This window comes from Oryctolagus cuniculus, chromosome 13 (genome assembly GCF_964237555.1).
Source record: "Oryctolagus cuniculus chromosome 13, mOryCun1.1, whole genome shotgun sequence".
NCBI classification, from domain to species: domain Eukaryota; kingdom Metazoa; phylum Chordata; class Mammalia; order Lagomorpha; family Leporidae; genus Oryctolagus; species Oryctolagus cuniculus.
This window is the reverse complement of record NC_091444.1, coordinates 87,840,824-87,853,865: the sequence shown is the minus strand read 5'-3', so window position 1 is coordinate 87,853,865 and position 13,042 is coordinate 87,840,824. Positions and strand designations below refer to the sequence as shown.

Sequence of the window (13,042 nt, the reverse complement as noted above, 5' to 3'; positions counted from 1 at the left end):
TGACTGCAATGGACAGAGCTGAACTAATCCAAAGCATGAGCCAGGAGCTTCTTCTGGGTCTCCCTTGCTGGTGCAGGGGTCCAAGGACTTGGGCCATCTTCTACTGCTTTTCCAGGCCATAGCAGAGAGCAGGATCAGTAGAGGAGCAGCCAGGACTCGAAGTGATGTAGGCACTGCAGGTTGGGGCTTTAACCCACTGTGCCAGGACACCAGCACCAGTCTTAGCTGCTTTTATTGGGAGATGGGTGTCAAGATAGGAGCTGCTGGGAAGGCATTGATAGGTTTCCTTTATGAATTCTGTGGGTCCTCAATAAATTTTAGAGCACTTTGGTGATTTAAGCCCTTCAGATTAAAAGCTCATTAATAATTCCTGCTCAAAAATGCTAAAAACAATCAGCTATCTAGATCACAGACGTTGGCTAAGTGTTTTCTCTCCCGATTGAAATTTCTATAGAGGACTTCATTTAAATTTTTTAGGAGTGAGGTTTTCAAGAAGAGAAGACAAAGAGCTACCATTTTTTCCTTGACCTAGCAGAACTTAGTTTTGAGAAGTAAGGGGAGTGTGGAACCCAGTGACTGTTGATGTCTACAGACGTGACTTCCTAGTGAATACTCCCATGATTTTCTTCAGCTTTTCTATGTGAGTGAAATCAAGTTAGAAAGGAGAGTATGCAAGCAAAAGGACTCTGGCCATCAATTTGTTGTCCATAGCAGAGACTGGGGTGCATGAAGAGTCTTTAAAAATTCCATTAAAATGTCTATCAGTGGAAAAAAACCTAGGTACTGATTTTTTAAAATGAAACAAAATTATCTTTTTATTAATTTCTCCTTTGAACTTTTTAAAGCCCATTTGGATATGGTTAGCTCAATGTGAGGTCTAGAGCATTTTAGACAACAAGAGCCATTGTTGTCTCTGAGGCTGCATCATGTGTTGATTGGGCTTATACATTCAGAGTATGGGAACTTAAGTGTGGCCACCGCACTTAGCCTGATAGAACAGTAGTAGTGAACATGGTAAGCTAGTACTGAGTCATTATATGCAAGACATGGCACTTAGCATTTCAAATGTGTTGTCCTACTTCATTCTTGTTTAAGCAGTAGGTTGCATTATTGTCATCATTTTAGAGGTGAGGAAGAACCAAGAGTGCCCAAGAAGCTGTTGCTAAGAAGAGGCCAAGCCAGCATTTAAACCTGGAAACATTCCTTAATGATGATGCTTAATTTTGGTTGGAGTTGTCATAGTCCGGCTAACTGTACATACTCTATATACTCTGTACACTGGATAAGGTTAAGAATTTTACAAGTCCTTGTACATGACCTAACTTGATGGGTCTAGAGAAGATTTTGATGTCCCAAGGGACTTTACATCCCACTTGAATGAAAAATCTGAGAATACTAGTACTTCCCATTTCAGTCAACTTTCAGGAGAGTGATGTATAGAGTTATTTAGCATTCTGTCTTCAAAGGAATGTTGTGGGGCCAGTGCTGTGGTGTAGAAGCTAAAGCCACAATCTGCAATGCTGGGGTCCCATATGGGCACCAGTTTGGGTCCCAGCTGCTCCACTTCTGATCCAGCTCTCTGCTGTGGCCTGGGAGAGCAGTGGAGAATAGCCCAAGTCCTTGGGCCCTTGCAGCATGTGGGAGATCTGGAAGAAGCTCCTGACTCCTGGCTTTGGATCAGCCCAACGCCGGCCATTGCAGCCACTTGGGGAGTAAATCAGCAGACGGAAGACTTTCTCTCTCTCTGCTTCTGCCTCTCTGTAACTCTGCCTTTCAAATAAGTAAATCTTTAAAAAGAAAATGGATGTTGAACACTTTTGCTTGTCCTAGATATTCCATAGTAAAACACAAGGCAGCCTTTGTCTTTCCAGCAGAGGGATTTTGGCTTTATTTTTGGAGTGACTGTAAAGCAATGGGTGAAGCAAGTTCTGTGCTTGTGCAGGAAGCACAAGGAAGTATGTAATATAATTTTAAGCCTTAGCACCACTGAATCCCTATGAGCTCTCACTAGAATTAAAGGTATTTTGGAGGGCTGGCCCTGTGGTACAGCAAGTTAAAGCCCTAGCCTTAAGCACCAGCATCCCATATGGGCACATGTTCTAGTACTGGCTGCTCCTCTTCCAATCCAGCTCTCTGATGTGGCCTGGGATAGCAGTGGAGGATAGCCCAAGTCCTTGGGCCCCTGAACCCACATGGGAGACTTGGAAGAAGTTCCTGGCTCCTGGCTTCAGATCAGTGCAGTTCTGGCCATTGTGGCCACCTGGGGAGTGAACCAGCATAAGACTCTCTCTGTCTCTACCTCTCTATATAACTCTGTCTTTCAAATAAATAAATCTTTTAAAAAGGTACTTTGAGGACTCATATTAGTACAGAGCACATAGTCAATACAAAAGTGAGTGAGTGTTTCTAGTTCAGTGAGGCAGGAGAAAGCTAGAGAGAGAAATGACACTTGATATTGTCCACTCCATGCAGGTGGCAGTAGGCTATTTGGCTTTGAGCATTCTGTGGACTTCACTGGGTGCCATTCCCTCTACCTGAGATGGAAGCAGCCAGGTGCCCACTTGAAGCAACTCAGAGACAAGTCTTTGGGTTTGTTTCAATGAGGCCATTTCTGTAATGAGCAGTGAAGTTTTGTGTTTGAAGACTAAAGTAGTGAGAAATTTAGGTCAGGGTTTAAAAGGGGCAATGACACAAAATTTCTGCCTTACCTTTATTTTTTTTCTATTTTAGGAAATTTAAGTTATTTGTAAGTAAAACTTAGGCCATGATTTTTATGTTTAGTTAGGCCTCTGAGGATAAGACATCCTACAAATTTCAAAGAAAAATGTCAAAAGAAAATATTCTTTTTCACAGGTTCATGAAGGTTTTTGAGACTTTCAGCAATGCTCCCACTACTGCATTTGCTTTTTCTCTTTCTTTCCCTATTTAAAAAGTCCTGAAGTCCCTCAGGGCCTCTGGGGAGAGTGAGTCTGAAGGCAGCAAATGGAAAAGGGCTGTGGTCACCTGTACTCTCCAGTCCTTGTTCAGCCCCCAGCATGCCACCACTAGTACAGGGGGTTCAGAAATTGCCTGAATGTCCAAAGTAAACTCCCCTGTGCTGGACATTGTTTTCACATTGGGAGAAAGGAAGAGATTGAACAGAGATGCCCAGACTGAGACAGAAAACCTAGGGATGAATGGTTAGTAATAGAGCTGAGTGGAGAGCCTTGGCATGTTTCCCAGAAGTTTAATGTGGCTAATTGCCACCTAAGAAATGTTCAGACTTTCAACTTTCTCTCATTTGAGCTGCAGAGCTCCATCTACAGGTGAAGGTCAGTGGTGTTTTGAAAATGATCTGGGGGACTCAGAGCTGTAATAATGCATCAGGCACATAATCAGGATCTTGAACTTCCAGTGATGAGTACTGTGGTCTAGAAGAGGGAGGCCAGAGACACGGGATATGGAAATGCTGAATGGACATTACTCAAGACTGGTTATAACAGGGTCACAGTGGATACAGTAGGAGAGGAGTAACAGGGTTTTTTTTTTTTAATCTTTACTTTCCTCCCCTACGTTTTAGATGCATCTCTGTGTTAAATTCTACCATCTTTACAGATTGTAGCAGATCCCTTGCTTTGTATTTACTTTCAAGGGCAAGGAAAGTGCTAGGTTCCCACTTTTCTCCCAGTGGTGTTCCAGATTCCTGCTCTATATATTCAGTAGAAAGTTGAAGACTATGGCATTCATGCATCCTTGGTTACAATAGCATCATTCCTTCCCCAGAGGCATCACTTTTTTTTAAAAGCAATCTCACATTTATTAAAGAGATTTATTTATTTATTTGAAATGCAGAGTTACAGAGAGGCAGAGGCATAGAGACACAGAGAAATCTTCCATCAGTGGTTCACTCTCCAAATGACTGCAATGGCCAGAGATGAGCGGATCTGAAGGCAGGAGCCAGGAGCTTCTTCCAAGCCTTCCAGATGGGTGCAGGGGCACAAGGCCTTGGACTGTCTTCTACTGCTTTCCCAGGCCATAGCAGATAGATGCACTAGAAGTAGAGTAGCCAGAACTCAAACTGGCATCCAGATGGGTTGCCAGGACTGTGGGTGGCAGCTTTATCCACTCTGTCACAGCACTGACCCAGCATCATCACTTTTTAGTGACCAGGTTTGAGAACATGTGTGTCAAGCCACAGACTTATTCTTAGGTACCTGTCACATCATAGCTTCAACAAAGGTAAGGTAGGAAAAGGGGAAAGGAAGACAGCTGTGCTTCATGGGACCAGGAAGAGCTTTCTCAATGCATCCTGTCTTTTTGTGACTCTTCTGAAATCTCTGACTTAGGAGTTGGAGTTTGGATTCAGGATTCTACTGTGAAGAGACATCAAGGTCAGCCTCAGAGGTCTCAGGAAAGAACTGTGTACATTGTTTCTATCTGCTCTCAGCTTTTAGGAATCTAAACATTTCCTTCTCTCCCATGCTGCCTCTGCCTCTATTTCCCTTCTATCTCTTTTATGATATGCTTCTTATTAAGGACTATTTCAGCAAATCTCCAAGATGATCCCCAGTGATCTTCATCAGTATTCACACCCTTTGCACACTCACTGAATCTGAGATAGCCCTGTAGAAACTGTAGTGTGTCATGGAAGTGATGACATATGACTTCTGAGGCACTTATAAAGATCACTCCCATCTGCCTTGGATTAGTTCCTCCGGGGGAAATCCCCATGCTGTAAGGATACTAAGGAAGCCCTGTGGAATGGTGCATGTTGTAGAAAATAGGCTGTAGCCAAAATCTAGTGACAACTTGTCAACCACGTGAATGAGTTATAAGTGAGTCCATCAGCCTTAATCAAGCATTCAGATGATGACAGCTCCAGTGGGTATCTGACTTCAGCCTCAGGAGAGAGCCTGCACACAGCTACTCAATCCTCTCCCACATTCCTAACTCACAGGAATGTGAATAACAACCAATGATCTAATGATTTTTTTAAAGCCACAGTTTGGAAATTTTTTTTAATATTTATTTATTTATTTGATGTCAGAGAGAGAGAGAGAGAGGTCATCCATCTGATGGTTCACTCCCCAATTGGCCACAATGGGCAGAGCTGCATTGATCCAAAGCCAGGAGCCAGGAACTGCTTCCTGGTCTCTCATGTGGGTGCAGGGGCCCAAGGGCCTGGGCCATCCTCCACTGCTATCACCAGGCCACAGCAGAGAGCTGGATCAGAAGTGGAGCAGCCAGGTCTCAAACTGGTGCCCATATGGGATGTGGGCACTCCAGGCCAGGGCGTTAACCTGCTGCACCCCAGCGCTGGCCCCTTGGGAAATTTCTTGATAGAAGCATTAGATAACACAAATTAGTATATTTTTTTGTTGCTGGAAAGGAAAACCTCCTGGCTTGCATATTTCCCTTTAAGAGAAACTGTACTCAAATATATTTCACCTCATACAGTAGTATTCCTAGAAGCATGGAGTAGCAGCAGAGAGGCATGTGCACTATGATTCTGAGTGCTTAATGTTTACTTTGAGGGATAATGTGGGATATCTGTGGCAGTTATTTTATTGTGAATGCCTTTGTTGTGTCTAGCTCTAGGATTACAACTGCCCTGCAAGGCTACACCATTGGGATGCATAAACATATCACTGTGGGAGCTGCCTCCTTAGTAAGCAAAAAGGAGAGAGAGAGAGAGAGAGAGAGAGAGAGAGAGCACATGAGAGAGCTCTTTCATCCACTAGTTCACTCCCCCAAAAGCCACAATAGCTGGGATTGGGCCATATCAAAGCTAGGAATCAGTCACTTTACACAGGCCTCCCAGATGGATGGCAGAGGTCAAACATTTGGGCCATCCTCCACTGTCTTTCCAGGTACATTAGCAGGGAGCTAGAACTGAAATGGGCCAGTCAGGACTCAAACTGGTACCCAATTGAGATACTGGCACTGTGGGCTGTCTTAACACAATGTGGCTCAATATCAGACCCTGGGTTCATTTCTTGTGATTGATTTTTTCAGGGGTCTCTAGAAAAGTAGCATACTGGAGAACAGCTCTGGGTGTAGCAGGTAGAGCAGCTGTGTGTGGAGTCCAGAATTCCATATGAGAGCCAGTTCATTATTTTGCTGCTCTACTTCCCATCCAGTTCCCTGCTAATGTGTCTGGGAAAGCAGTGGAGGATGGCCCAAGCACCTGGGCACTTGCAACCATGTGGGAGACCAAGAAGAAGATTCTGGCTCCTCTCTTCAGACCAGCCCAGCTCTGGCCATTACAGTCATATGGGAAGTGAGCCAGCAGATGAAATATCTATCTCTATATGTAACAGAAGATATATAGCAGGGAGAGTTCAGGGGATACAGAAGGATCAGTTCCACATCAGTAGATACATTAAAAGAAAGTAGCGTATTTTACCTATAACAAAACACAACTTTTCCCTTTCACTTCACTTTTCCCTTTCTTCTCTTCTCCATTTAAGAGGTGGTTTGCCACTGGGGTATTGCAGTAAGCACTTCCAAGGCATTGGAATACAGGATCTGGATAAGGAGAAGTGGGAGAAATGGAATAGCATTTGTAAGCTGCCCAAACCATATTTTTTCTGCTTCTTACTCCTGTCTGTGCTGTAAAGTCATCTGCTTTATCAAACTGCTAGTTTCTTTGCATGATGAGTGTGCCTTGTTGGTGGGTTAGGAATTTGATGAAGTAAGTTCTCCCAGTTTAGGAATCATGTATAAATAATCTTCATATGCCATTTTATTTAATTTATAGATATAGATTTCAGTGACTAAGCCTTAGTGGAACATGGGATTAAAACTGCACACATATCTATTGTGTATGATTCATTCTCACCTGAATTCTCATAATCACTTGATACTTCCATTACGGCATTTACTGTCTCTTGCTTTTTAGCACCTGCTTATATATGTACATTATAAGCTTGAAGTGGGATATTAACTCAGATAATTACAGACCTTTAATCTATTCTCTTGAAGAGGTTTCCATCCATGTTCCAGAAGGTAAAGACTTATTGGCTTCTCAGTCTGAACATAGGCATTTTGCAGTTCTCTCTCTAGGATATTTACTTACTTATTTATTCATGTTTTTTTATTTAAATGCTTATGACATCACGTGGTTCATTTTCAAAGACCTGTATCACCAATTTCCTTCCTAGGTTTAGGCACCAAAATCTTCCAGATGTAAGCCAAGTTAGTCCATATATTTTACCAGGACCTGGGCCTGATTAAAGATTATTTCCAAGTGCCAGTGTTGTGGCATAGCAGGTTAAGCCACTACCTGTGAACTTGGCATCCCATGTAGGATAGTTTGAGCCCTGGTTGCTCCACTTCCTAATTCCCTGATAATGCACCTGTGAAAGCAGTTGAAGATGGCCCAAATCCCTAGTCCTCTGCCACCATGTAGGAGTCCTGGAAGAAGCTCCTCTCTTCTTGCTTTGGCCTGGCCAAGCCGTGGCCATTGATGCCATTTGTGGAGTGAACCAGTGACCCAGGCCAAAGCCAGGAGGTAGGAATGCCATTTGGGTTTCCCATTTGTGTGGCAGGTGTCCAAGGACTTGGGCCACATTGTGATGTATTCCCAGGTGCATTCACAAGGAGCTGTATTGAAAGCACAGCAGACAGACTCAAAGTGGCATTCTCATATGGGATGCTGGCATTGCACTCAGTGGCTTTACCTGTTATACCACAATGCCAGCTCTGCAGAGAAGATTCTTGACCTGATTTCAGATAATCAATCAATATAGAGCTGAAAGTGCCTGGAGTACTGAGTAATAACTTACACACATTTGTAATGAAGAGCAAATCCTGTAAGATCCATTTAATTTCTTGTTGCAACAGTGATGGATTTGAGTAGACTTAGGACCTATAAGTGAAATGTATCTTGATCTCATTAAATCTCCACAATGCTGTGAAAAAAAATGAGAATGTGACTTTGGGCTCAGACATCTGTTTGACTCCCATCAGATCATCTCAGGAAAGAAGTGGACAGTTTGAGAACTGAGTGTGACAGCTTTAAGTCATCTCATTTTCAGTCTTCTTTCAAGTTTGCAGGCAGTGAGGCTCAAATAGTATTCAGAGAAATCTTAGAATATGAGTGGGAGAAGTGAGTCCTAGATAGGACAGCATTGGTTAGGTTTTCATTAGAGCTTGTATGATTAGATGTGGTAAACAAAGCAAGTGCAGATAAAAAGTAAAAAAAAAAAAAAAAAAAAGCAAGTGCAGAAATTGGAAAAGCTCAGAAGAGGAACAAAAATCATTAGAGCCAAAAATATGTGACTTAAATTTTTCCTATAAAAAGAAAACAAATTGAATACAGTTATAGTAACTAATTTCTTTTCCAGGTAAATAAACTTATCATGTGCGGAGAGAGAGAGAGAGAGAGAGAGAGAGAGAGAGAGAGAGAAGGTCTTCCTTCCATTGGTTAACCCCCAAATGGCCACTACGGCCAGAACTGTGCCGATCCAAAGCCAGGAGCCAGGTACTTCCTCCTGGTCTCCCATGTGGGTACAGGGGAGAAAATGGAAAATTTACAGACTGAAAATGTTGAACTTTAGACTTTAAAAGATCTCCTCATACTACAAGTTTTGTAGGTGAGGAAGAATCGCTCTCCCAGGCTAGGAAGTAATGAAAAGGGCACATGAGGATAGACCCTGCTCAAAACTTCAGCCTTGACCCCATCACTGAGCTGGTTGGTCAGTCCTGAGAGGCCCAAGACCAGAACATGCCCTTGCTAGAGCAGGGCATCAGGAGCCTAAAATCCCTAACCCCATTGGATTTGTCTCTCCTTCTGTGAGCTTGTCTCAACAGCCCCAAATCTTTTACCATTCTCTCACACAGAGCTCCACTAGATCAAGAATCAGCAACAAGACTGGAATGGCCCCACAGAGGCAGGGACCTGTTGATAAGAAGAGGCTTTCTGATGCTCATGTCCCCTTATCCAGGGCTGATTTACATAATTGAAAGGCACACACTGTTCAAGAAATTCAACAACAGTATCAACAATCCAGTTAAGGAATGGACAAAGGAATTGAACACGTATTTTTCAACAGAGGAAATTCAAATTGACACTTGAGAAAATGCTCAGGGTCACTAGCCATCAAGGAAGTGCAAATCAAAATTGCAATGAGGTTTCACTTCACCCCAGTTAGAATGGCTGCCATAAAGAAATCAACAAAATATAAATGCTTGTGAGGATGAGGGGAAAACGTACCCTAATCCACTGTTGGTGGGAATGTGAACTGGTGCAGCCACTATGGAAGACAGTATAGAGATATTTCAGAAATCTGAATATAGACCTGCCATGTGATCCAGCCATCCTACTCCTGGGAATTTACCCAAACCAAAACAAATCAGCATATGAAAGAGTTATTGGTCCATTCATATTCATTGCAGTTCACAATAGCTAAGATATGGAATAAACCCAGATGTCCATCAAATGTTAGCTGGATAAAGAAATTATAGTGTATATATACTCAGCAGTAAAAAAAAATGAAATCCTGTCTTTTGCAACAAAATAGATGCACTAGAAACCATTATACTTGGTGAAACAAGCCAGTCCCCAAAAAACAGATACCACATGTTTACTTTGATCTGAAATAACTCACAGAATCCCTAAAATAATGTGGTGGAGTGAAATGGACGTTTTGAGATTCAATAATTCCTTATAGTCCATGTCTCTTCTGTTGAGAAACAGTGTTTGTTTTTTTTCTTCATGCTATTTGTTGAACACTTCTACTTAGTGTAGAGTTAACTTTATGATGATTAATAAATTGAAATATATCTTTGTAAAAAAATTAAGAGTGGAAATGGGAGAGGGAAGAGGAAGAAAGGCTGGAGTATGGGCAGGAGGGAGAGTAGGGTGGGAAGTATCACAATTTTCCTATATCTGTGTATATGAAATACATGAAACTCATATAAGTTAAATAAAATTTTTAAAAAAAGAAAGGTACACATCACAGGGGAAAGAATTGAGTCAGAGAAATTTATAAACTTAAGGATTTTCTCTATGCACAGTCCAACCTGTGTAAATATTCAAATTCTGGTGCCTGCTCACCTCCCTGTTGAGAAGTTGGCTTTTCTGCTGGAGATGATAAATACTAGCTAGGGTAAAGAGTTAGGAGACTCAGTGAAGAGGTTCTGCCAGGGATCTGCCCTAAACAGGATCCACAGGACCCTGAGGAACAAGAGAAATTAGGACACTTTTGGAGTCTCCTACTGAAGGCAATGTGGCTACTAATCACCCTCCCAACAACTGCATTATCTGAGAGAGGTCCAGTAGGGCCCTGGGGAAATCACATCACCTGGATCCCTGGTCCCAGGTAAAGCAGTTTCCCTTGAAGGCAGAAGCTATAAAAATATACTTCTTGTAATCAATAAACTTTTAGGGTATGGATTGATTAGGACAAGCACATTCTCATGCAGTAATCCCATCCTACCTGTTAAAAAGTGGGGGGTAGGTCTGGGCTTTTACCATAGTGGTTAAGATGCTGCTTGGGATGCCTGCATTCAAATTTAAGTTCTGCTTCTGATTCCAGGTTCCTGCTCTTTTTTTTAGATTTGTTTTATTTATTTGAAAGAGAGAGTTACAGAGAGAGGTAGAAACAGAGAGAGAGGTCTTCTATCTGCTGGATCACTCCCCAAATGGCCACAATGGCTGGAGCTGTGCCAATCTGAAGCCAGGAGCCAGAAGCTTCTTCTGGGTCTTACACTTGGGTGCAGGGGCCCAAGGACTTGGGTCATCTTCTACTGCTACCCCAGGTCATAGCAGAGAGCTGGATCAAAAGAGGAGCAACCAGGACTAGAACCAGTGCCCACATGGGATGCTGGCACTTCAGGCCAGGGCTTTAACCTGCTGCACCATGGTGCCAGCCCCAGGTTCCTGCTCTTGCGTACCCTAAGAGACAGCAGGTGATGGCTCAGGTAATCAAGTATCAGCCACACATATGAGACAACAAGATTGATTTTCCAGCTCCTACTTTTAGTATACCCCAGATCCAGCTGTTTCAGGGATTTTGTGAGTGAACCAGTAGTCTCTCTCTGCCTTTCAAATAAAAAGAAACAAAAGCTTTTTAAAAATTCCAGGAATATGAGAATATAAATAAATTTATTATCTTAGGGCTCTCAACAATAAAATCAAGACATACATTCTAGAGTACATAATCCTTTACACTCTATTAGCTAATCTGCCCAGAGGCAGTAAGTTCTATGTAGTGCTGGATTTAAGGTAACTTTTCTGCATCCTATTTCATTCTGAATCCCAAGGGATATTTGCTTTTGCATGAGAGGAACCAAGAAGCAATGTACTGCTGGATTGCCTTACACAAAGGGTTTGAAATGTTCCCTACTATCTTCAAGAAAATCATGGGTTGAGATTTAAGGGAATTAAAATATACAGAATTGTTTTAAAGAATGCAGATAATATCCTGATAACCACTCCTACTAAGGAAAACCCTGATGAAAATATTATAATCTTGTTAAATTTTCTATCCAGTAAAAAATATTAACTGCCTAAGGAAATCGCATAAATACCTACAGAAATGAAAAAAAAATATTGGAAGTTTTTTAATGGCCAGTAAAACTCCTCAACAACAACAACAAAAAAGATGAAACATCAACCCATTTTTCCAAAAAATAGTGAAAAATTAAGAGGATTCCTAGAAATATCTGATTGTTGCCACATTTTTATGTTTAACTTGTACTTGATTTCTAAGCCTTATTATGATAAATTACAGGGAACAGAAATGGACCCTTTAAATGGAAAAAAATGGATGACTAAACTTTCAATATATTTAAGAGCCTGCTTATGATTACACTGGCATTTGTTTCACCAGATTTGAATAAACTAAACTATTTTTATATCTTGAGAAGCAGAAAATAGCTGCAGCAGTATAAATGCAAATTTTGAGACCTTTAGAAACAGTGGTGTGCTGCTTCTCAAAGCATTCAGACATGAGGGCAAAAGCCCAGACCTCATATTTGTTACTTACCACTTAACTGAAGAAGCAGAGAAGCTGACTATGGGCCATTTATGGAACCTCCATCATGTTTTCAATCTACTAGAGAATAATGGATATCTTGGTTATCAGAGAAGTACAAAATCAATCTGCTAATGGACTCTCCTCAGACTTCCTTAAAAACATGCTGATCCAAAGCCAGGAGCCAGATGCTTCTCCTGGTCTCCCATGCGGGTGCAGGGCCCAAGGACCTGGGCCATCCTCCACTGCCTTCCTGGGCCACAGCAGAGAGCTGGACTGGAAGAGAAGCAACTGGGACAGAATCTGGTGCCCCAACCAGGACTAGAACCTGGAATGCCAGCGCTACAGGCAGAGGATTAGCCTAGTGAGCCATGGTGCTGGTGGAAAGTAATTTATTTATAATTTTCCACATCACTGATTTCATCACAGGGCCTTTTGAAACTTCCTCCAGGTTTGATTGTCTCTTTCTCTTTATCTTTCCTTCTTTCTCTGTATATCTGCTTTCCAATCAATTAATAAATATTTTTAAAATTCTCCCTGGTTTCCCTTTCTCCCAATGTGCATAAATGGCAACATTTCAGTCCAGTTTGCAAAATTGGCTGCTTAAAATCCTGTCCTTAGCCAGTGCTTTCTTACTGTGCTAATGTTAATCAGCCATCCAGTTACTCAGTTACTTTGCCCTCATTCAAGAGCCTGTGGTGCTTATTGCCAGAAATAATTTACCTCTTCATTTACTAAGTTGTGGAGAAGACTCACAGGTTGATGAGAGAATACCTCTGTTCACCTCCACTGGCCTCAGAAGGTTCTGGCACAAGAAAAATACTGAACTAACAAATAAATAATACCTTTTAAACCAATATTCTAGCAGGTTCCTCAAAATAAAAAAAAAGACCCATTTCTTCTCTTAAGGGTCCTTTTGCTTGCCTGCCTGCAAAAACAAAACCAATCTTCTCAACTCTGTTACCATCATTAACCACATGCAATTTTTTTTACTGTTTCTTTAAAAAGTAACCTCATAGTGGAAAGATACATGAAATTGATGGTCCCAAGGCCAAACAATCTGAAGCTATACAGATGCACAG

The 13,042-nt window shown here is 41.8% G+C and overlaps 1 long non-coding RNA gene across 2 annotated transcripts in view; it reads right to left on the bottom strand.

The window, feature by feature from the left end:
* Nucleotides 1-13,042, bottom strand: part of LOC127486322 (uncharacterized) — a 145,884-nt gene that overhangs the window by 41,364 nt on the left and 91,478 nt on the right. Inside the window, exon 5 of one of the 2 annotated variants that reach the window (XR_011381626.1) lies at nucleotides 6,386-6,507. The exons of the other annotated variant lie outside the window; for it this stretch is intronic. This is a non-coding gene — a long non-coding RNA (uncharacterized lncRNA). The remainder of the gene's footprint in view (nucleotides 1-6,385; nucleotides 6,508-13,042) is intronic. 2 annotated transcript variants of the gene reach the window in all.